The sequence below is a fragment of the Lemur catta genome, chromosome 1 (assembly GCF_020740605.2).
Source record: "Lemur catta isolate mLemCat1 chromosome 1, mLemCat1.pri, whole genome shotgun sequence".
Taxonomy (NCBI): Eukaryota; Metazoa; Chordata; class Mammalia; order Primates; family Lemuridae; genus Lemur; species Lemur catta.
Window position 1 is genome coordinate 156,700,972 of NC_059128.1, and position 23,930 is coordinate 156,724,901.

The 23,930-nt window shown below is 36.7% G+C and overlaps 1 protein-coding gene and 1 long non-coding RNA gene across 2 annotated transcripts in view; one reads left to right on the forward strand and one right to left on the reverse strand.

Annotated features, from left to right (window-relative positions):
• The window catches only part of UBE2E1 (ubiquitin conjugating enzyme E2 E1), a 68,683-nt gene that overhangs the window by 30,707 nt on the left and 14,046 nt on the right, over nucleotides 1–23,930 (reverse strand). The gene's annotated exons all lie outside the window — the stretch shown is intronic.
• LOC123628343 overlaps nucleotides 17,391–23,930 on the forward strand; it is a 28,702-nt gene continuing 22,162 nt past the window's right edge. Inside the window, exons 1-2 of the long non-coding RNA XR_006731610.1 lie at nucleotides 17,391–17,403; nucleotides 21,594–21,652. This is a non-coding gene — a long non-coding RNA (uncharacterized LOC123628343). The remainder of the gene's footprint in view (nucleotides 17,404–21,593; nucleotides 21,653–23,930) is intronic.

Here is a 23,930-nt window from a genome sequence, read left to right on the forward strand (position 1 = left end):
CCAGGCATAGTGGTGCATGCCTGTAGTCCCAGCTACTCGGGAGGCTGAGGCAGGAGGATCACTTGAGCCCAGGAGTTTGAGGTTGCTGTGAGCTAGGCTGATGCCACAGCACTCACTCTAGCCCGGGCAACAAAGCGAGACTCTGTCTCAAAAAAAAAAAAAAAAAAAAAAAAAGCTGGTAACAGACTGGCACACTCAACAGCCATAAACTTCTTGCCAACCAGTCTTGTGTGGTAGTAGCGCCAGTCAGGTGGAGGAGGTTAGAACTAGCATAGCAGTTGTCAATTTAGCCCTTATGGCTTACTAATGTTTTAATTGTGCCAATCTGGGAGGATTATTTCATTGAAACTTATTTTATTCTTTGGTATTTTAAATACATTCATTTTAAAAATAAAATACAAACAAAAATGTATTAATAAAAATAAAAGGATTTGTTCTGTACAATTTGGATTCAGTCAAAAGGCAGCACTTGACCTAGAAGGCCACATGTGGCCCTAAGGCCGCAGGTCCCCCGCCCCTGGTATATTCTTTAAAAAACCAAAACAAACTCACTCAATGGGCCATGAAATAGCACAGATCTCCTTTCTTACCTGATCCTAACATAACACCCGTTAAATCTTAGATTTACCATCCATTACAGTCAAACCAAAAGTTATACCGTATTTACTTTTATCTGGTTACAATAAATGTTTTACAGTAAATGCATTTTCTGATCCAACGTAACAATCTTAGGAATAATCAAAGTACTAAATCACGTTTGTGCCTAAACTTTTAAAAAAAGACTCTTCTATTTAGGTCTCTAACAGCAGTTAGCCCCTTACCATGTCCAGAATACCTTCACCCCTCTCCTAATGGAACTCCAAACCATTTACCCCCAAACACAATTCTACAAAACAATCATATGAAAACTGTGACTTGCATGTGGCTCTTTCACTCTCCAACCCATAGGATTTTAAACTTCTATGTCAGATTAGTATAGTATAATACTGAACTCAAGGCAGTAGTCATGCAGTAGTTTTACTGTTTTTGTTTTTGGTTAATGGTGGCTCCAGAATCCCAGAACTATGAATGGCATTTATATATGAAAAAGTGTAAGAGATGAATATATGACATTTACATTTTCTCCCTATGAGGCTCATAACATTTCATTTTCAAATCCAAAATTCATGGATAGTAGACATGCAATCTCTAACAATGTGTCCATTATAAAGTCGACTCTAATCAACACATATAAAATATTCTTGTGTATGGATTGACCTATAATTGTATTAAAGAGTTAATATGTGCTCAAAGCACACCTGAGTAAGAGTAGAGGAAAAAAAAAAATCAATAGTCTATTCCAAAGAAATAACATAAAACAATTAAAAATTCTAATAATAAAAGTGCAATATGGTCAGAAACAGTATTGGCCTCCAAATGCCAAGATGCATTTTAAATAAAATCCAACTCTTACTCATTTATAGTACATAAAACTGAAACATAAGCCATTTAAGATGAGCTTACTATTTTCACTCACTGATTACAGAAAGAATCCAATAGCTCTTCTTTACATCTTTTCTAATAGTTCACCCACATTTCTAAAAGTAAATATTATCACTATAAATGTATAAAAGCTGGAATAACATGCAAGTACTGTTTTCTAATGACTAATCTTTATTTATAAAAAAAGTCATGGGCTTTTAATAAAGTCACTTTGGCTTTTAGCCAAAATGGAATTCTCTGCCTCACCGCTTTAACACACTGCCTGCCACACTAGAAAAAAAATTTTTTTTCCTTGGGGCCACAGTGTTTTATTACAAAAATAGAACAAAAACTTCAAAAACAAAACAATCCTTTCTAATTTAATCAAAACTTTGTTACTTTTTATTGTTTTCTGTGCGTGAGTCATATGCAACTTGAAAAGTACTTCATGCGGCTCCCAAGGTGAAGAGACCTGTGTTACATACGCCTCACAAGGTCCTGGGCTCAAAACTAGCATGAGTTAAATACAACTCACCTGGCAGTTAATGTCATAAACTAAAAAAAAAAAAAAAAAAAAGGACAAAATATATCAAACAAAAGCTTCCAGGCACGGCACATCAGGTAGCACAAGGCAGTGTGATCCTTGAGAACAGAAAAACAAACACAGTGAGTCCTACAATTGTCTGTGCTGCAGTCAGGGAGAACCCAAGTGGCCAGAGTTCCCAAGTACCAGAAAAGAGCAAGCTGCACAGAGACAACACAGATCTGAAGAGAGTCTCCTTCAAGTATGTGGCTAAGTTCTGATCAGCATATGCGTGAGAAGACACCACCCTACACCAGAGAAAGAACTCCCAGAAGGTAAAGAAGGAACAATTCTCAGAGCTCACACAGGGCTGAGAATAGTTTGTGTTCCCACTAGCCAGAGAGAAAAAAAATCTCATACTTCACAGGTAGAATACTCAGAATGGTATTGCTTCAGTAGAGGGGGAAAGTTCGCCTTAATAGCTGTTCTGGTCACTCTTAAAAGTGGGTCTCAAAAGGATCAGACTATTTCTAAGACTAAGTTCCAACCTAGCTGCACCTTAAAACAAAGCTTAAGAATATAAAAGTATCCGGCACTCAAAAAGGTAAAATTCACAATGTCTAGTATCCAATATACAATTATCAGGCATAGAAAGGAGCTTGAAAACACAAGGTTGACAAACTGATCAATAGAAAAAGATCCAGAAATGACCCAGATAACAGAATTAGTGGACAAACACAGTAAATAGTTATTATAAGTTTAAAATAATAGATAAATGCCTGACCATGTTAAATGGAGCCATGGAAATTATGAAAGGAACCAAATCAAACCTCTTAGCTGGGAAAAATACATCTGAGATTTAAAAAAATACACTGAATGAAATTAACAGCATATTATCAGACAGTACAAAATGAAAGATTGATAAATTTAAAGTCAGCAATAAAAACTATTCAAAATGAAGCAGAAAAGAGACTTTTTGAAAAATGAAAAGGCAGTGAAGCTGTGGGACAGTCTCAAACACCCTAATTAATATATAAAAGGAGAGGGGGCAGAAAAAATATTTGAAGAAATTAATGGCCAAAAATTTTCCAAATCTGATGAAACTATAAGCCCACAGAGCCAAGAAACTGAACAAACACCAAGCACAAATATGAAGGAAAACAAAAAAAAACAACACCAAGGCACATCTTAATCTAACTGTATAAAACCAGTGATTTAAAAAAAAATCTTAAAAAGAGACAGGAGAAAAAAATGACACGTTATATGGAGGAATAAAATAAGGATGATGGCAGAGTTCTCACTGGAAACAACACAAACCGGAAGACAATTACACAAAATCTTTAAGTAAGCAAACAAAAACCTGTCAAATTAGAATCCTATACGCAGCAAAAATGTTTCAAAAACAAAGACAAAATAAAAATTGTTTTCAGACATACAAAAACTGAAAGAATTTATCACCAGCAGACGTGACTGCAAGACACGTTAAAAGAAGTCTCTCAGGCAGAAGGAAACAAAAATAAGTGGGTATCTAGAACTACATAAAAGATAAGAACACCAGAAATGGTAATAAATTTTTGGGAAATACAAATTTTCCTCTTATTTCTTAAAATATCTTTAAAAGATAATTAACCAATGTTTAAAGCAAAAATAACAATGTATTATAGGGCTTTATAACATGTAGAGATAAATTTATGACAACAAAAGCACTAAGCCTGGGAGGGAAAATGAAAGGGAAATGTTGAAGGATCTTATACTGTAGGTGAAGGGGTATAATTACCACTCTAAGGTCATCTGAAGTAAGCTAAAGATGTATTCTATAAACTTTAATAAGTAATCACTTAAAAACAATACAAAGAGTTATAGCTAGTAATCCAACAAAGAATATAATTATAGGATCACAAAAAAATACTCAACCCAAAAGAACGCATGAAAAAGGAAACGGAATAAAGAACAGATGGAACAAATAGAAAACAAATTTAAACCCAACCATATCAAGAATAACATTAAATGTAAATGGTCTACATATTCCTAGGCTCCAAAGCATGTCTCAAAAAATTTTAAAAAATAGAAATTATACCATGCATTTTCTCAGACCACAGTGGAATAAAATTAGAAATCAACTCCAACAGAAACTCTCAACTTTACACAACGTCATGGAAACTAAACAACCTTCTGCTGAACGATTATTGTGTTAAGGAGGAAATTAAGATGGAAATCAAAAGATTCTTTGAACTAAATGATAAAGGAAACACAAGTTATCAAAATCTGTGGGGCACAGCTAAAGCAGTCCCAAGAGGAAAATTAATATCCATAAATGCCTACATCTAAAAGACAGAAAGATAACAAATCAGTAATCTAATGAATCGTCACAAGAACCAGAAAAGGATGAGCAAACCAACCCCAAACCCAGCAGAAGAAAAGAAATAACAAAGATCAGAGCAGAACTAAATGAAACCGATAACAAAAAATCTATATGGAAGATGAATAAAACAAAAAGTTGGTTCTTTGAAAAAATAAAATTGACATGCCTCTTGCTAGATTAACAAGAAGCAGAAAAGAAAGGACTCTACTAAACTGCATCTGGAATGAAAAAGGAGAAATTACAACTGATACCACAGAAATACAAAACATCATCTATAAATACTATCAAAACCTCTATTCACATAAACTTGAAAATGTGGAGGAAATGGACAAATTCTTAGAAACACCCAGCCTCCCTACGCTCAATCAGGAAGAAATAAATTCCTGAACAGACCAGTACGAAGTAATGAAATTAAAGCAGCAATAAAAAACCTTCCTAAAAAGAAAAGTCCCAGACCAGATGGTTTCACACCCTTTCATGATAAGAATGCTTCACAAAATAGGTATAGTTGGGACTTACCTAAAGATGATAAAAGCCGTGTATGACAAACCCACAGCCAACATCATACTGAACAGGGAAAAATTGAAAGCATTCCCACTTAGAACTGGAATCAGACAAGGTTGCCCTCTATTACTTCTATTCAACATAATGTTAAAAGTCCTAGCCAGAGCAGTCAGACAAGAGAAGGAAACCAAGGGCATCCAAATGGGGGCGGGGGGAGAAGAGGTCAAACTAATTATTACTCTTTGCTGACGATATGCTTTTACATCTAGAAAACCCTAAAGACTCTGCCTTGAGACTACTAGAATTGATAAATTCAGCAAAGTCTCAGATTACAAAATCAATGTACAGAAATCAGTAGCATTGCTATACGTCAACAACAGTCAAACTGAGAACCAAATCAAAGACTGAATACCCTTCACAACAGCAACAAAGAAAATAAAATATCTAGGAATATATTTAACTAAGAAGGTGAAAGACCTCTACAGGGAGAACTATGAAACACTGAGGAAGAAAACAGCAGAGGACGTAAACCGGTAGAAAATCATACCATACTCATGGGTCGGCAGAATGAACACTGTTAAAACATCTATACTACCCAAAGTGATCTACAGATTCAATGAAATCCCTACTAAAATACCAACATCATTTTTCACAGATCTAGAAAAAATAATTCTATGCTTTGCATGGAACCAGAGAAGACCCTGTATAGCCAAAGCAATCTTAAGCAAAAAGAACAAATTGGGAGACATCAATTTACCAGACTTCAAGCTATACTATAAGGCTATAGTAACTAAAACAGCATAGACCAATGGAATAGAACTGAGAACCCAGATATAAAACCATCCTCATATAGCCATTTAATCTTTGACAAAGCAGACAAAAACATACACTGGGGAAAAGAATCCTTATTCAATAAATGCTGCTGGGAAAATTGGATAGCCACATGTAGATGACTGAAACAGGATCCACACTTTTCACCTCTCACAAAAATCAACTCATGGTGGATAACAGACTTAAACCTACAGCATGAACTATAAGAATTCTAGAAGAAAATATTGCAAAAACTCTTACAGACGTTGGCCTAGGCAAAGAAATTTATGAAGAAGACCCCAAAGGCAATCATAGCAATAACAAAAATAAATAAATGAGACCTGATCAAATTAAAAAGCTTCTGCATAGCCAAGGAAACTATCACCAGACCAAACAGACAACCTACAGAATGGGAGAAAATATTCGCATGCTACACATCAGATAAAGGACTGATAACTAGAATCTATATAGAACTCAGGAAAATCAGCAAGAAAAAAATCAAACAACCCTATCAAAAAGTGGGCAAAGGACATGAACAGAAACCTTTCAAAAGAAGACAGACTAATGGCCAACAAACATATGAAAAAATGCTTAACATCTCTAATCATCAGGGAAATGCAAATCAAAACCACAATGAGATATCACTTAACTCCAGTGAGAATGGCCTTTATCAAAAAGTCCCAAAATAATAAATGCTGGCATGGTTGCGGAGAGATAGGAATTCATACACTCCTGGTGGGACTGCAAACTAGTACAACCTCTGTGGAAAGCAATATGGAGATACCTCAAAGAGCTACAAGTAGATCTACCATTTGATCCAGCAATCACATTACTGGGCATCTACCCAAAGGAACAAAAGGACATTTTATAAAAAAGACATCACACTAGAATGTTTATAGCAGCACAATTCACAATTGCAAAGATGTGGAAACAACACAAGGGCCCATCAATATATGAGAGGATGAATAAAATGTGATATATGTATTCCATGGAGTTCTACTCCACAATGGTGATATAGCACCTCTTGTATTTTGCTGGATAGAGCTGGAGCCCATTCTACTAAGTGAAGTATCACAAGAATGGAAAAACAAGCACCACAGCTTCTCACCATCAAATTGGTATTAACTGATCAAAACTTTTGTGCACACATAGTAGTAACATTCATCAGGTGTCAGGCAGGTGGTGGGGGAAGGAAGAGATGGGTGTATTCACAACTAATGGGTGCAATGCGCATCGTCTGGGGGATGGACATGCTTGAAGCTCTGACTCAGGTGGGGCAAAGGCAATAAATGTAACCTAAACATTTGTACCCCTGTAATATGCTGAAATAAAAAAAATTTAAAAAATTTTAAAAAACGTAAATGGTCTATACACTCCAATTTAAAAGCAAAGACTGTCAGATTGGGGAAAAAAGCAAGTCCCAATTATTTGCTGCTTAAAAGAAACCCTTATTAAATACTTAAAAATTCATGTACTGGCTATCACATTAGATACTTATTAGTCAATATGAAGAAGCTTCTGTGCAGGGACTTAAAAGTATCAACTTGTAATAATACACAACACAGATTAGTGTACAGGCAGAAAGAAAGGAAAATTTTCAACAGCATGATAAAGATTTCTAATTCTCAATATTACCTGAGTCTGCCTTGTACTGAAAGTTTATACTATATACTTTAATTCTCCACGTCAAAAGTTCCTCAAAAGTTTGAAGGTGGTAAAAATGCTGCTTCTCAAACCTTTCTTACTCAAATCAGATGTAGCTATCTCTCTAATTAGAAAACTAACCACCAAAACCAACCAACCAAAGAAAAATTATGTCCAATGCTTTATAAAATGCAACAAGTAGCTAGTAATTTTTAACATATCACATAATATATCACAAATCCTTTGAATTTCAAATTAAGATCAGCCAATGGCTAAGAATAAAAATACACAGCAAGTTGGACTTGGATGACACAGCTAACATCGCCAAAGTTCAGTCCTCTCTTCAGAAGAAAACAGCTATATCACTACATAGTTCACAGTTACCATACTATCTTCTTGAGACACCAATATCCTGGGGATGCTTATGATTGAGACTTCTCTAGTATTGGTGGAACTAGGTTTGGGACACACTCTCTGGCTCAGCCCTAAATCTAAGCAGAGCGCTTAGACTCCTGTGTTTAAATTCTGGCTTCCAAACTTTCTAAGTATATGATCATGGGCAAGTTACTTCTTTATGGTTCAACTTCCTCATCTGTAAAATTGGGGAAAAAAAGAAAAATATAACTTTTTTAAAAGAATGCTTTGTATAGTCATAATAGCTATTATGTATTACTATGCTTACTATGAGCCAGGCATTATTCCAAATGTGTTATATACATTTTTAAATCCTAATAATCCTGTGAGGTAACCGGCATCACTAGCCCTGTTTTACAGACAAAGAAACTGAGTAGAGACTTATGTTCCCCTCAAAATGACAAAGCTATTAAGTGGGAGCTAAGGTTTTAACTGAGACAGTCTGATTCTAGAACTGCCATCTTAATCAATGTGCTAAATTAGCAACAAGTTTATAGATTTCCCAAACTGCCCATCTTTTCCTGCTGGAGACTGCAAACTGTGAATAAGAGGTTTATCATTTTGAGTAATCCCACCATCTAGTACAAAAGAGAACACAAAGCAGATCAATAAAAGTCTGAATAGATTCAGCATGATCTTGTTTGTCATATGTCACTTAATGCCACGTGCCCCTAGGAGCAAGGTAGAGAGTACACATGATTAAGAATCAGACCAGTGTTCTATCCCAACCATTCTAGACCTTCCCTGAGCCATTTTAGGAAAGTCACATAACCTTCCTAGATCTGAGTGTTCTCATTTGTAAAATGAGGAATTGAATTAGATCTAAGTTCCCTTTCAGCTCTAAAATTTCCAAGAAAAGCTAATATTGCTCTTTTGGAGAAAGAACAAAAGAGTTGCCTCACTGAAGCACCTTGCAGTTTTCAAAGCAACATTCAGAGCTCTTTTTATTTCTTATTCAAAATCCCTTGCTCCCTTAGACAAAGAGCTCCAACAGGGCCTGGACCTAGTCTCTCTTGTCTATATGTATTCCCCAGTATAACACATGGCATGTGGAAGACATGTGATGCTTAATAAGTGAATGCATTATAGCTGAAAACTTGTAAGCAAAAGAGAAACTATTTTTTATATAGCACTCTAAATCAGTTATTTCCTAAATTCCATGTGAATGGCTAATTTTATTAGCTAGAAGTTCATTCTAGATATTCCTATTTTTCTTTAGTTACAAAAACTCTGCTCTAAAGATTTATTCACAAGACTTTTTAAAATACTTTAACTTCTTGCTGTGTCAATGTCTTTCATCTATATCCTGAAGAGCTTTTGTTCCAAACACCCTATTTAACAAGAAAATAGTAACTTTAACATCAATAGCAAAAGCTCAAAAAAATTTTTCTGAACTATGTATCTCAGGCCAGGCATGGTGGCTCACATCTGTAATCCTAGCACTTTGAGAGGCCGAGGTGAGAGGACTACTTGAGACCAGGAGTTCAAGGCCAGCCTGAGAAATACAGCAAGACCCATCGTTACAAAAAAATAGAAAACTTAGCCAGGTGTGGTGGCGTGAGCCTGTAGTCCCAGCTATTCAGAAGGCTGAGGCAGAAGGATCACTTCAGCCCAGGAGTTTGAGATTGCACTGAGCTATGATGATGTCACTGCACTCTATCCTGGGCAGCAGAGTGAGACCTTGTCTCAAAAAAATTAAACATTTTTAAAATGAAATATATATCTTGTCTGTGCGATAACTTTTATAACTAATCATAAAAGCAGCAGCTGAAGTTATTAGAAATAGCTTAAAACTCACAGGAAACAGATGCTAAACTCACCTCCCCTTCCTAATGCCTTTAAGTATAAAGCTATTATGTATTGAAATGAATCTTTTATTTTGAGGACTATTTATGTAGATTATCCCCAAAACAATACACTGAAAAATAATATAGTCTCAATTCACTAGAGTTCTTCAAACAATAATCTACAAATTGATGCAGCTACACTCATCTTTACCCTGAGGTTTTCCTTCTAATGTCTAAAAAGGGTAAAGAGGAGAGTTTCTAAAATTAAATGACTTTATTTTATTCTTTTTTTCCCCCCTCTCCTGACTTTACTTTAAATGATTCATGATTATATATCATAAAAGCATAGAAATTAGAATCAGAGGTACACTACATGTAAAATATGCATTACTTCCTTAGTTCTCACCCTTGGCTTCTCAGTTTTGTTTTAATGCAGATGTACGAACCTTCCCTGAAGATGATTCCAATGGAGTGGGGTCCTAGTGTCTATATATATTTTTTAAATACTACATGCCACTAAAATAGCAGCCAGGATTGGGGACCATTATATTAAACATATAACACTTAATGCTAGAGTGCTTTATACGTAAAACCTAAATATGTTAAAATATTGTACAACTAGTCCAGTATTTTTTTCTATGTTCTTATCCACAATTTTAAACATTATCAATTGGAGCAGTGACTCCTCATTCTGATTTTTATGCATTCTAGGGAATACCACAAGTCCTAAAATACAATTCAATATATATTCACTTTAATTTTAAAAAATAAATTCCATAAATTATTAAGAGAGGGAAAGCAAACTATGTATTTCCTGTTTAAAACTTTTAAGAGACTTGGGAGAAGTCAAAAGCATTAGGAAATCCAAAGGCTACACCTGTCTGTAGGTAATCCCCAAAACTGAATTTCTGAAATATGTCCTCCTCATAAAATACGAAGTTTGAAAAGCAAAAGTTACAGTCCCTGATCTGTTTTTCTCCATATGTATCCAGCAAAGCCATATTGACTGACACCTAGAAAGTTATCGACATTATATTCAGTGAGCACTGGATATTATCACATTTAAAGAAATTTCCTCCAAAGTGAATTCTCCCATTTCATAAATATTTTAAATTAAAATATTTATAAAACTATAAGAAAAAGATTATCCGATTATCCGATTTCTAATCTCTAAAGAGCTTAGAGAGAGCTGGGCGAAGTTTTTTTTCTTTTCTTCTTAAAAACCTTTTAAAATAAAAACTGCCAGGAAAAGTTAGCAAGTGCTGTTTAGGGAACAGGAGAACTTTGAGGAAGCAGAAGAGGGAGGGAGGATAAAGGTGAATATTGAAATGAGACAAGCTACAGAGGTATGTGAAATAGTGAGAATTTGGGGTGAGAAAGTAAAATAATTAGACATGTTTTAGAAAAATCACCCAAAATGGTGACAAATATTTGCTCTGTAAAGGAGAATTTGATAAGGGTTATTAACTATGATTTATAGAAGAGAAAATAAAGCTGCCAGGGGTTAAATGATCTGCTCAAGATTACAGTGCTAATAAGAGGCAGAGTTAAGATTTGAATTTGTACTTGTGAGACTCAAAACCAAGCTTTTATTATAGCAAAGTGTGTGATTATCATAAATGAGCTGTAAAAGGCTTTGCCTAAAGGCATTTCAAAAAATGTTCTAATGGCCAAGAGTTAACCTGTTAAGTCACCTATCAAAGTTTAAGTTTTGATATAAAACTTTTGGCATCTTAAAATCAACCTCCTTTCTTCATAATCATGTCTATAATTTTCTTTACATAGACAACAAAATTTGCTGTAAAATATAAGAAATTATCCTCCCTCCAGCTTGGTTAATGTTGCCACTGCTTTCTAACACCCTTCTTGTTAGCCTTAAATGTAATACTTTGTTTAACTACTGCTATGGGATGGCTTTCAGAACTCATGTGGCTTTCTGAGTCAGTGTTTATTTGTATCTTCCAACCTGACTCTATTAATATTCTATTAATAAAAATGGGGGAAAATCAATTTATCTAAATAATAAACCAAATTAAATTCATTAATGTGGTTGCTACCAAAGGTGCCTAGGAAACAAATGCTTCCCCAGTGGGAGAGTCTATTAAATTCTTACTTTTTTATATGCAACTAGCAAATAGTTTTCAATAAAGGCACATACCATATACCATTCATTTTTTCAGGTTAGGAACAAGCAACACAAAACTTGCATTTAAAAAATACAAAATAAATATCTCCATTTTATACTCCCCTGAGACATAAAGAAGTTATAGAGAATAAAAGGAAATGCTAAGAGACAAACATGGAGACTGAAGGAAAGGAGGGACAAGAGACAAAATCAGTTAAAAAAAAAAAAAGAGAGAGACAAAAGGAGATGTGGTGTTACACAGCTAAAATTAACTTGAACAGTTTATATTTTCCTTATGGTCTCTACCTCCCAGGAAAAACACAGTTCTCAACTCCGCTGCTAAAAATCTATGTTCTGCTCCAACAGACCAATGGCTTAGATATTTGTATCTATGTCATTCCCTGGACAATGACCAGAAACTGAATTCTATTTTCATTTCTCTTTCAGGAAAACTATTCATTTATTCCTTCATTCATTCACAGCAAATAGTCTGAACAGTAACCATTTTCTAAGCCCTGCGCTAGGTGGCTGATATGGTCCCTATTCTCACAGAGCTTAGAGTACTGAACAAACTCAAACAATAAGTTAGTTTATTAAAAATACCTAAATAAGTGAATAAGATTTCTTTCTTTAGAAACAAATATTTATTTTGTTAAATTAACTATCAATATTTGTGTCATTTGGACCGTTTCACTTTAATTACCAAAATAGCTGACTGATCCAAACTAATCAGGTGAGATTAACTGGTCCCTCACCCAGGAGTTTAAGAATTGCTCCCCACCCTTGCCCCTCGCCCAAAAGTTTCTCTCTGGGTATCTGTGGTCATGTTCCTTTAGGCAGGCTTGTGGAGTAGCCAACAGCAGTCTGCAAGGTGAGAAAAAATAAAGCACACCTGCAAAGAGATGAGAGTTGGAAAGAATTCCTGGCTTCTGTTGTTTCTGATATCCTGAACACTTCAGTTCTTGGGTCAGCAGACACATACACAAATACCTCTATAACGGCATCTTTTTATTTAGATGAATTAATTAGACTGCTTTACTTGCAACGTGAAGAGTTTTAACTAATAACTAATAACAATAGTGGTGTCAGACTGACTTACTAACTCTCCTCAAAGTGGAGTGGTTGAGAGGATGGACCAGTAAAAACTAAGACTCCTTCTACCCATCCTATGGGTAGAATAAATTTGAACACCATCCTGAAAGGCTACTAACAAGCAGGGCCCAGAGATCAAGCATCTGCATTTAAGGAAGTAGAGTTCTAAAAGGGCCAGGAGGTATTTAAAAAAATCATACAGGCATGATTTTTGTCCAAAGATATTTTCTTGGCCAATATATCTTTTAAATTATTCTAGAGCCAAAATTCCAGGTGTACAGCTAACTAGGTAATAAAAAGGAGTGGGGGGAGAAGAGGAGGAAGGGAAATGCAGCATGTCCATATCCTAACAATACCACAGCTTCTACCAAAAGTCTGAAAGAATGGCAAACCATATGGGTCTTCTTCCTAGGAACCCAGGCCCAACAGAGCCAATCAATCCATGCTCATTAGCTCATACATTCCCTGAAGGCTTTCCCTTTTTTTCTGCTTCTCCTTCTCCTTCAGATATCTCTTATTTGTACAAAGTAGCAAACTAAGCCTATGGGAAAAAACAAGTAAGACCCCGTTTCTAACCTCTCTTTCTAGACCCCTTTCCTTTCCCAGTTCTTTTTTTCCTTCCCCTCCTCCTCTCATTACTTTAGCTCAGATCTTTCAGAGGTCTCTACTTTTCCCTACCTAAATCTGTAAACCCTCCTACTTCAGTACTGTTTTCCTCATTTCCCGTCAAGGAAGAAAAGAGGGAGAGATTACCCCTCCAGCTACTACCACCTCCATTAACAGTTTACCAGAACCACTGCAGGGCTGTTATTTTCCACCCCAGATTTGCTAATCTCTCTTCTCCTCCACCCTCGTCACTGAAAATAAACCTTACTTATTGATGGGCATTTTCTCTCTTCTTCAGGTGTGCTGGGACAGGAAAGAAACTAGAAATCACTAGACTAGAGGGTGAGGCACATCTAAGGAAAGTACTGCAATCACTGACATACGGTTTACATGAGAGGGAATTATGACAAAAATTATGAACAAATTTATATCTTAGGTCACTAATGAACCTTAAGATACAGAATCTTGTTCACTACCTAAAGTTCACTTTATGTTGAGAGCGTCTATCACACTTTCGCATCTCCAAATGACCTAATTCAGTGCTATGCACACAGACATACATAAAATGTTCAGCTTGTAATTTTAGTCAAATAAAAGTTTTCAAGTCCTCTTTTCTGATGGTAGCTGTTACTTCAACGTTTTATTGCAAAGCAACTTACATTTATCTACAATGAATCAACTCCGATGTCTTTATGAGCAGTTGCTTCAACTAGCATTGGTAAATATCCAAATAATAATCCCATTTTCTCATATATTAAAACTGATCTACATTTTTAATCACTGGGTATACTGTGTATCTTCTTAAAAATTAAACCTACATCTAAAATGTTAAGGATGAATATTACATTTACTTAAAATACACAAATGGATTTTTTTAAACAATGAAAGATTAAAACCAGTCGTATTTATGGTTTCATAACTGTAGCCTGACTATAACATTTCTGTGATTAATGTTTACATCTAAATAGATGAACTCATAACATTTACACAACTACTAATAATCAAATACTGTAATTTCTTTCAGTAATCATCCAAACTTTTTAGGTATCTTCTGGTGTTAGGTACAAGAAACAAAACAATCAGATCTTTAAAGAACTTAGAGTGACTAACACAAATGACCATAACTGAATGTAAGAAATGCTATAAAGAGGTATGTATTTACAGTGCCATGAAACACAAATGAGAGCTGTGTGAAGTGAATCACTTTTATCTGCACTTTGAAGAATAATAAGGATAGAAGTTGGGAGAGGCAACATTCTAGGGGGCAGATTGAATATTGAAAGTTACAGAGGGGAGAAAATAACAAAATGGGGATATAGTAAACTGGGATCAGGTTATAAGGGATTTGTATATCGTATAAACAATTTTGGGCACTTAACTCTAAAGGCAGTTGGGGCCTTAGATTTTTAAGCAAAAGATTATCATCATAATTAAACCTACACTGGAGAACATGTAGAGGTAGATGGCCACTCTGATGAAAAGCATCAGTGGCTAAACTGTAAAATAATCCTCTTTTTGAATTTAAATATAGTTCTGCATATGAGTAAAGTTTAACAGGTAATAACTCAAAGGAAGGTCTACAATTCATAGAGCCACTACAAGAGGCGGTAGAGCGTAATGGCTAGGGATACAGGCTTTGAAGGCTAGGACCTAAATACCAGCCTCACCACTTAAGAGTGAGGAACTTAACCATTTTGAGCCTCTCTTTCCTCATCTGTAAAATGAAAATAACAACCATACTGACATACTTCATTAAGGTCAGCTGCTATCATTATTTTTTAATATATTTTAAAAATCTCCACAGCACAGAGTATGAAGCAAAAAAAACTAAGTTAAAATTTGTATAGTAAGTCTAAAGAGTTGTCCAGAATATCACAAATCAGGCTTTCTACTGTTCATTATTTCACATAAAGTGAATACCCAGAATATCGGACATATTCATTCATGCATATCATTTCAGAATGACCAAAATTCACCTCAACGTCAAATATAAATTATAACAGTTTTTTTGTATTTTGGCTATTTTTTTATTATTGGTGTTGTTTCCCTTTGAGCAAATAGCCATGTTATGTTTACACTGAAATTCTGTCCCCTTAAGAATTTTGAATGACATGTGTAAACTTTGTATAATGGTTAAGTGGGAAAAAAAATTCCCAAGGGCCCTTTTCTTAGCTGTTTATTAGCATGGGGCAGGGCGGGAACCATTAGAAGTGGTCCTCTAGCAAGAAAAATGACCCTTCTGCAAGAAATGATATAATTTCTTTCAGTGCAACCCCAAAACCTCCTGGCAACAGTTTATAAAGATATGCTAGGGCCAGGTGCAGGGGCTCATGCCTACAATCTCAGCACTTTGGGAGGCTGAGACCAGAAGGTCACGTGAGGCCAGGGTTTCAAGACCAACCTGGGCAACACAGTGAAATCGTCTCTACAAAAAATAAAAAATTAGCTGGACACGGTGGCATGAACCTGTGCCCAACTTCTGGGGAGGCTGAGGTGGAAAGATTGCTTGAGCCCAGGAGTTTGAAGCTGCAGTGAGCTATGACTGTGCCACTGCACTCCAGCCTGGGCGAAAGAGCAAGACCCTGTCTTCTTAAAGGAAAACAATAAAGAAAAAAGATATGCTAGGTAATTAATTACCTTTCATCACGTAAGTTATTTTCTATAGCACATATATCAAAAAGAGTTTTAGTACCTGAAGTTTCAAATACACCCCTAAGAATGATTATATGGCTACTACAATCTGTTTATTAGCCTTGTCACTTGTGTTCAGTCCTCCCCTTTGGACCAAATATTTCAGCTATCATAACTAAAAACCATGGGAAAATTATTATTCCATAAAATCATCTACAAAACGAAGGGAACTGGAAAGGATTCTCTCTATATCATCACATCACACAGTTTTGGGGCTTCATACTGTTTAGGTAAGTCTTTTAGATATCATGATAACCAAGTGGGGACTGGTGGGAGTTCTGATAAGCTGCCTCTCAAACTGCTGAGGTTCCCTGTTTCCAAGCTGCCCAGCTCTCCTAGTTTCCCTGTTATCTCATTTGCTGCTTCTGCTCTGAAGAAGTAGAAGGCCAAATTCTTTTTTTTTTTTTTTGAGACAGAGTCTCATTCTGTTGCCCAGGCTAGAGTGCCGTGGCATCAGCCTAGCTCACAGCAACCTCAAACTCCTGGGCTCAAGCAATCCTCCTGCCTCAGCCTCCCGAGTACCTGGGACTACAGGCATGCGCCACCACGCCTGGCTAACTTTTTCTATATATTTTTAGTTGTCCAGCTAATTTCTTTCTATTTTTATTAGAGACGGGGTCTTGCTCTTGCTTAGGCTGGTCTCCAACTCCTGAGCTCAAACGATCCGCCCACCTCAGCCTCCCAGAGTGCTAGGATTACAGGCGTGAGCCACCGCGCCCGGCTGAAGGCCAAATTCTTGATGCTTCCCTACTGCCAGACTCAGGCAGTTTTCACTTCAGGTGGACAGCCAGAAACCCAAGCAAGCAGGCTACAAAGACAACTAAGAAGTTGTTTTTGTAGGCCTTGAATGCTACATATCCATCACAAGGCACTCACACTTTCATCCAACCATTATATCTGATAAGCTGAGGTCCTAGCCTTCAAAGCCTGTATCCCTAGCCATTATGCTCTACCGCCTCTTGTAGTGGCTCTATGAATTGTAGACCTTCCTTCGAGTTATTACCTGTTAAACTATACTTCCCTTCACAGGTTAAGACACAAATTTTTGGTAATATGTCTTCAATTTTTCTAACAGTTCTAGATCTGCTAGATATGTATGCATAGATATCTAGCTATAATAGATATATCTACTATAGCACAGAACTGTTACATAAAGAAATGTCAGTAAAACTGTTCATAATGTAAAAAAAAATTTACAAAGATATCTTCATAATCTTGAATTTTTTTTTTTTTTTTTTTTTTTTTGAGACAGGGTCTTGTTCTGTCACCCAGGTTAGAGTGCTGTGGTGTCATCATAGCTCACTACAGTCTCCTGGGCTCAAGCAATACTCCTGCCTCAGTCTCCTGAATAGCTGGGACTACAGGCACATACCACTACACCCAGGTAATTTTTCTATTTCTTGGAGAGCTGGGGTCTCACTCTTGCTGAGGCTACTCTTGAACTCCTGGCCTCAAGTGATCCTCCTGCCTCGGCCTCCCAGAGTGCTAGGATTTACAGGCATGAACCCCCACGCCTGGCCCGTAATCTTGATGTTTTTATTATATTTTTTTGGAGATGGGGTCTATGTTGCCCAGGCTGTAGTGCAGTGGCTCTTCATAGGTATGATCATAGCACGCTACAACCAGGGACTCCTAGACTAAAGTGATCCTCCCGCTTCAGCCTCCTGAGTATCAAGGATATAGGTGCATGCCAAAACACCCGGCTTCTCTATTTTTATATACTGGAAACTTTTATGTGAGGTATTCTTCAAATACAGGCCAACTATAGTGATATATCACTCCTTCATTTAAAGTTCTCTCATGGCTTTCCACTGAAAAAGAAAAAAACTTGATCCCTTCTCCTACCACTCTCACCCTCATTCACTACATCCAGCCATACCGGCCTACCCCACTCAGCACTTTTCTATTTGCTGTCTTTCAGCCTAAAATGACCTTCTCATGGTTGGGTCCTCGTTATCATTCAGGGTCATTTCCACAAAGTGGCACCAACCAATGCCTCAACGTGCCCAGCCACTTGCTATGCCATTACTCTGTTTTACTTTCTTGTTACTGTTATCTCAAATTACTTTTGTACATTTGTTTCTTTTATTGTCCCTTCCTCAGTATGAATAAAACCTCCATGAGAGTAAAAATATTATCTTTTTCACTGCTGTATCTGCAGCACCTGGCACAACAGTAAATGCCCAATAAATACTACACTGAATTACTGAATATGGTGAGGAGCTGCTGGTTATAGATATATCTCAAATCAAAGGGCCACCAAAAGGAATCAGCCAGAGCAGGCGCAGACCCAAGTACTGGCAGTCTTGTCAATGATTTGTATTAGTCAGCCTGGGTCACAGTGAAACAGGCAAAGAAACACAGGTGGAGCAGGTAGGAGACTGCCCTGCTCACCCCAGTAAGGCCCTGACAGCCAAGCCAAGCCTCAGTACACTTGCAAAACTAGCAGTAAGACTTAACCAGAACAAACAACCTGTTATTAGTTCAGACAATTCTCATAATGCAAATGTGTTTAGTATGTTATGTATTTTAAAAACTCATTCAAGGAATATAATTACTAATTCCACTAGACTTGGTAAATAACTGCTAGGGAATGAATCAGACTTTCAAAGTTTAAACCCATAATTCATATATACACAACCTGGATACACAAAATTTTACCTCCTTCTTGAAAAGTCAAGGGTCACAAACTGTTTTCTGGCTGAAGTGAGCATGCCCACAAGAAATTTCTGAGAAAATTCTACCCAACTGGCTTAATATTTTTTTCTTAAAGGAGCAGGAAGGGGAGGGAGCACATCAGGACGGGAGAAAGCCAGAAATGCAAGAGTGAACTGACAAGATTTCAACCAGAAAGGAAAATGCAAATTAAGCCTTCAGTAAAGTTATTAGATATACTGTGATTTGACATAGCATTTCTTTCTATACACCTTCAGGCCAAATAACTATGAGTAAATGTTATCATCCTCAAACCTAGCACTCCTTTAGGGGCCTGAAGAATATCAAAAAAACTTCAGAACTAAAAGATGACTGCTTTTAAAGGGGAGGCTTGCTATCAGATTGGAAAGTTCAAATCTTTGAAAAGCAATGAAAGTTGGACTATAACTACCAACTGCAGGAAGGTTTTAAGGGTGGCTCTGGAAAATAAAAAGGAGAGAAGGTAAAACACAGCACCAGTCACCTGGAGGCAGAATGGATAAAATTACTATTACTTTTTTCTCTGGTAAGTCACCACTTAAAAGAATGCTTTTCTTCACAAATCCATTATCAAAACACACATCACAATACATAAGACATAGAAATAGAGAAGGGAGTATTCAGTCCTTCCTAGCTACAAAATTTCTATAACAAATAAATTTGGGCTCCAAGATCTTAACAGCTTTTTCCTTTTTTCCACAATCTTGTGTTTTAACTTGAAGGTACTACAATACAGAATTTCCTCCTAATATAGATAAATGTAAATAGTTACAATAAAATATAGTAGAAATCCCTACACATCTACATAGACTCCGGTAGAATAGATGGACAAAATGGAAACTAACTTCAAATTTCAGTTCTAACAAGAATTGTGTCCTCAACGTGTGATTTCCTTTAAGACTGGCCCATATCACTTGAAAATGTTTACTTTATATGTGAGAATACCTCAGGATACTAAGCTACAAAAAAGAAATACCTTCTAGGGGGTTACCAGGCCTACCAGTCTCGTTGAAGAATGAAGCTATGCATTCTGAGGACTTCCACAGAGAGGGTTACTCAGAAAAAGGACCAAGGCCAAAGAAGTGTAATATACTAGTAAGCAATAAATGATGTTGCTAACTTTACTGCCAGTCCCTGCTCACACATTACTATAATATAATCACTTAACATAAAAATTTGTTTTGAAATATTTACTTAGGTTAGAGGAAAGATATCTTTCATATTTATAAAAAATCCTCCTGGGTGCTTGTAATAAAACAAATATTTTCTTTTAGGGTCTTTTATGTATACCAATTCAACAGTCTCCTTTTATTTAGGATAAATGCGTTCTAGCAAAGTCTGCTAAGAAATAATTTTTTATAATGCCAATTCCAATAAATTTCCTTTAAAAATTGAGATGTATTCCCATACAGGAGGAAAGCTGGAAGTGGTGGTAGGAGTGATTTAAATTATTTATGGAGCAAAATTCCTATGTAGCCAAAACACTTGCAACTCCACATGTTATCATTTGCTTTCCTCTGGCAGTACAGTACACAACACTTTTATGATTCCAAGTAATTACTCTCTGAACTAGAAAAATGACCCCCAATCCTGAAAAATTTTTAATTCTACCCTCAATTATCAAGTTAAACAGGACCAAGAGTCCCTGGCATAATCTGAAACAAACTAATAAAACATGATCCGTAGATAATTAGAAAGATGATGCTTTAAGAGTTCTAGGTACATGTAAAGCATTAAAATAGCCAATCTTAAAAAGATGAAAAAAATTGAATATGATGAATAATTTACGCTGTGTTAAAAGTAAACGTATGTACCCAACTCATTCTAGTGCATTCTTGAGCTAGAACAAAATACAAAAGGTCAACGCAAATGAAAGCATGTAAAACACTTTTAAGGATGGCAGCAACAATCTACTGATTTTCCAATTTATACACTGTCTGGTATTTCAAACTAAATCCTGCAAAAGAGATTCATCAAGATGTAATGTATGGGCTGGGCATGGTGGCTCATACCTATAATCCTAGCAATTAGGGATGCCAAGGCAGGAGGACTGCTTGAGCCCAGGAGTTTGAGACCAGCCTGGGCAACATAAGTAGATCCCATCTCTACAAAAAATTTAAAAATTTCGCTGGGGATGGTGGCACAAACCTGTAGTCCTAGCTATTTGGGAGGCTGAGGCAGGAGAATCAGGATTGAATGAGCCAGGTGTTCAAGGTTGCAGTGATCTATGACTACGCCACTGCACTCCAGCCTGGGCAACAGATCAAGACTTTGTCTCTTAAAAAAAAAAAAAAAAGAGTAATACAAGAACCCAACAATATTTACTTATGATATCCACACTACAATGTTATTCAAAAAGATCACATAGGACTTGGAACTCGTAAAGCAGAAGTTAACTTTTTTTGGTGAGAACACAAGAGACCAGAAAAAAAAATCCTTTGAGAATCCATTGAAAATGACCACCCCCCCAGAAAACTAATACATACCATGTTAAGAAATTCTGCTCCAACATGTAAAAATGAGGTAAGATCCAATTACTTTTCTGGACAAATAAAATGAAATCTTCTAACTGAGAAAGGTAACACAAACATTTTTTCCTTCTTCCCATCATCTCTCCTCTAAACTGCATCTGTCATGTGAAGGTCACCAACAAACTTGAAGTTGTAAAATCCAATGGTTGCTTGCTGATCATCTTTTTCCACCTCACAGCATCACTTCAGACTTGATGATTACTCTAGCTCAAAACTTTCCACTCACTGCTTTCTAATACCACACTCTTCATTTTCTTTCTGTCTCCTTTGCTGGCTTCAGGTGTACACCTCCAAATGTTAGACTGCCCAAATCTCCATCCTGAGCCTGCTTCTCACCTTTCTTTTCTAGGTGAGATGGAGACATTCCTGAGACATTCAAGAGCCTATACGATGAGGTCTCCCAAATGTGTATGTACCTCAAGCTTAAAATAATCCTCTGAGCTCCAATTACCTATAACTAACTTTTTTTTAACACTTTCACATTTGGATACTTCATGGGAATCTATCTCAAAGCTAAAGTGTTCAAAAAATCGTCACTTCCACCCTGCGCTCTTCCCAATACACACACACACACACACACACACACACACACCCTGGGGTCCTACTGCAGGTCTCTCCCTATCAGTGAAACATCACCATCATCTAGCCAATTGCAAAGCAACAGAAACTTATAATCATTGTTTTTCCTTTTCCTCATCTCCTGTATGCAATCCATCAACAGGCCCAGGTGTTCTAACCACATCTCCTTATTCTATTACCTTAATCCTAGCCTCCAGCTAACACAAAACAGAGCAATATCCTTTCTCCTCTCCCTTCTTCCACTAGTGCCTTCCTCCAAGCTATTCTCCATACAGCAAGAAGGGTAGGGAAAGCCTTTTAAATCATTACTAAGCTAATGCCATTTCCTTGCTTCAAAACCTTGAATGGCTTCCCACTGTTCTCCAAACCTACCTACTGTGGATTACATAATATGCATCACCTGGCTCCCCCCACCTGACAGCCTCTATGTTTATGCTTCCCTTTGTCCGAGATGTTCTTCTGGTACTTTTCACAAGGCTACCTCCTTTCTTCTCATCTTTTAAGTCTTCAGCTAAAGGTCTTTTTAAGCCTTTTTAGGGAATCCCCATTCCTCCCCAATTATTCTTCATCATAGCGTTCTGTTGATCTCTTTCCTACTGGTCATGAAGACTTGTACTAATCCTTTTTGCTTGGTTGCTGTCTGTACTGCCTACTAAAATTCAAGTTTCACAAGCCAGAGACCAGATCTGTTTCAGTCACCTATAGAACAATGCCTAGCACACAGCAGACACTCAAATTTTAAATGATTATGATCTGATTTACTCACATTGCTGTCACTCTTGTACAACGCTGCTTCATGATCATAATCCTGATTTTCTGAGCTGTATCACATCTAAAACCTTTCTCCAAGTAAGATCATCCCAAGCTTCTTCACTGCTGTTTGAAAATACGTTTCAGTGTCTTTTTCTGTAGAATCTACTAGGGGTCCATCCCATATTGGTTTTCCATCTATTAATTTAAATAGATACAAATGCCCAATGTCCTAGTAGTACATACAATAATCATAATTTCAATGCTAGTAGAGCCTACTGAGACCTCTCTGTTGATTATTACTATTTAAAATTTAGTGCTGACATAGGTCACTATAGATAAGTCAGATGTGACACCTGTGGCAAACCTGCTTTTGAACACTATATAAGAGCTAGATAATGACAGTTTCTTTACTTTGGCTTGGCATTCACTTTATCTGTCACATTCAGGTCAGCATGTTCTTTGGAAAGCAGACAGAATTCAGTTTTTAACTACTCTGTTAAAGTATTAATGAACAGTATGCTGCCCCAACAGTTTGCTGTCACTGTAGCAAAACCTAGACACAACTTACATTCTATGCGTGAAAATCTTTGGCTTTGAAGGATTTTCCTAAGAGAGGTGGGACATCACCTTGGCCTTCCAAAGGTTTATCATCTATGTAATGTGGCGTGGACTCTAGAAAGCAACCCATAATCACTTGCATGTATGTTTCAAGAAAGAGCTATTAGCATACAGTGGCTTCTGGATTACCAACCTCAAATAGGGGCTTTGATGGGCTTTTAGCCCATAGAGTAGGAGGGTTCCCAAAGGATTAGAAGCATATTCTGACACCAGTTACTAGGTCTTTTGTTTCACTTTAGAGCATGGCTGCATAAGAGAGGCTAAATAAGAATGGACTTTTATTATGAAACCCTGTTTCACTTCACCAGTGATAGGGAATGTGTCAGATGTCTCAAGCGAGTGCTAGCATCGTCTAGCATAACCAACTATGTAGAATAGCTTTAGGATTTGGGGGACATCTCTAGGAATCTCAATTTATTTAACACCCCTGGACCCACACTCACTTGTTGACAAACTGTAACCTTATAAAGCCAAAATATGTGAATCACAGGTATTATATTTTCTCTAACACATCTTCTCAATCTAGCCTGCAGCACAGATCACATCTTTTCGTATCACACTGACGTCCAGAGCTCCCCTGCAGCTCCAGGAAGGTCAAAATTGTCAAAACTGCTTGGGTGCCAACTCAGAACGAATGCCAGCAATGAACAGCTGTAAAATGTGACAGCAATTTCCCCAGTTCTTTCTATTATTTTCTGAAGAGGGTAATGAAGATGTTCTATTAAACCATTAGACC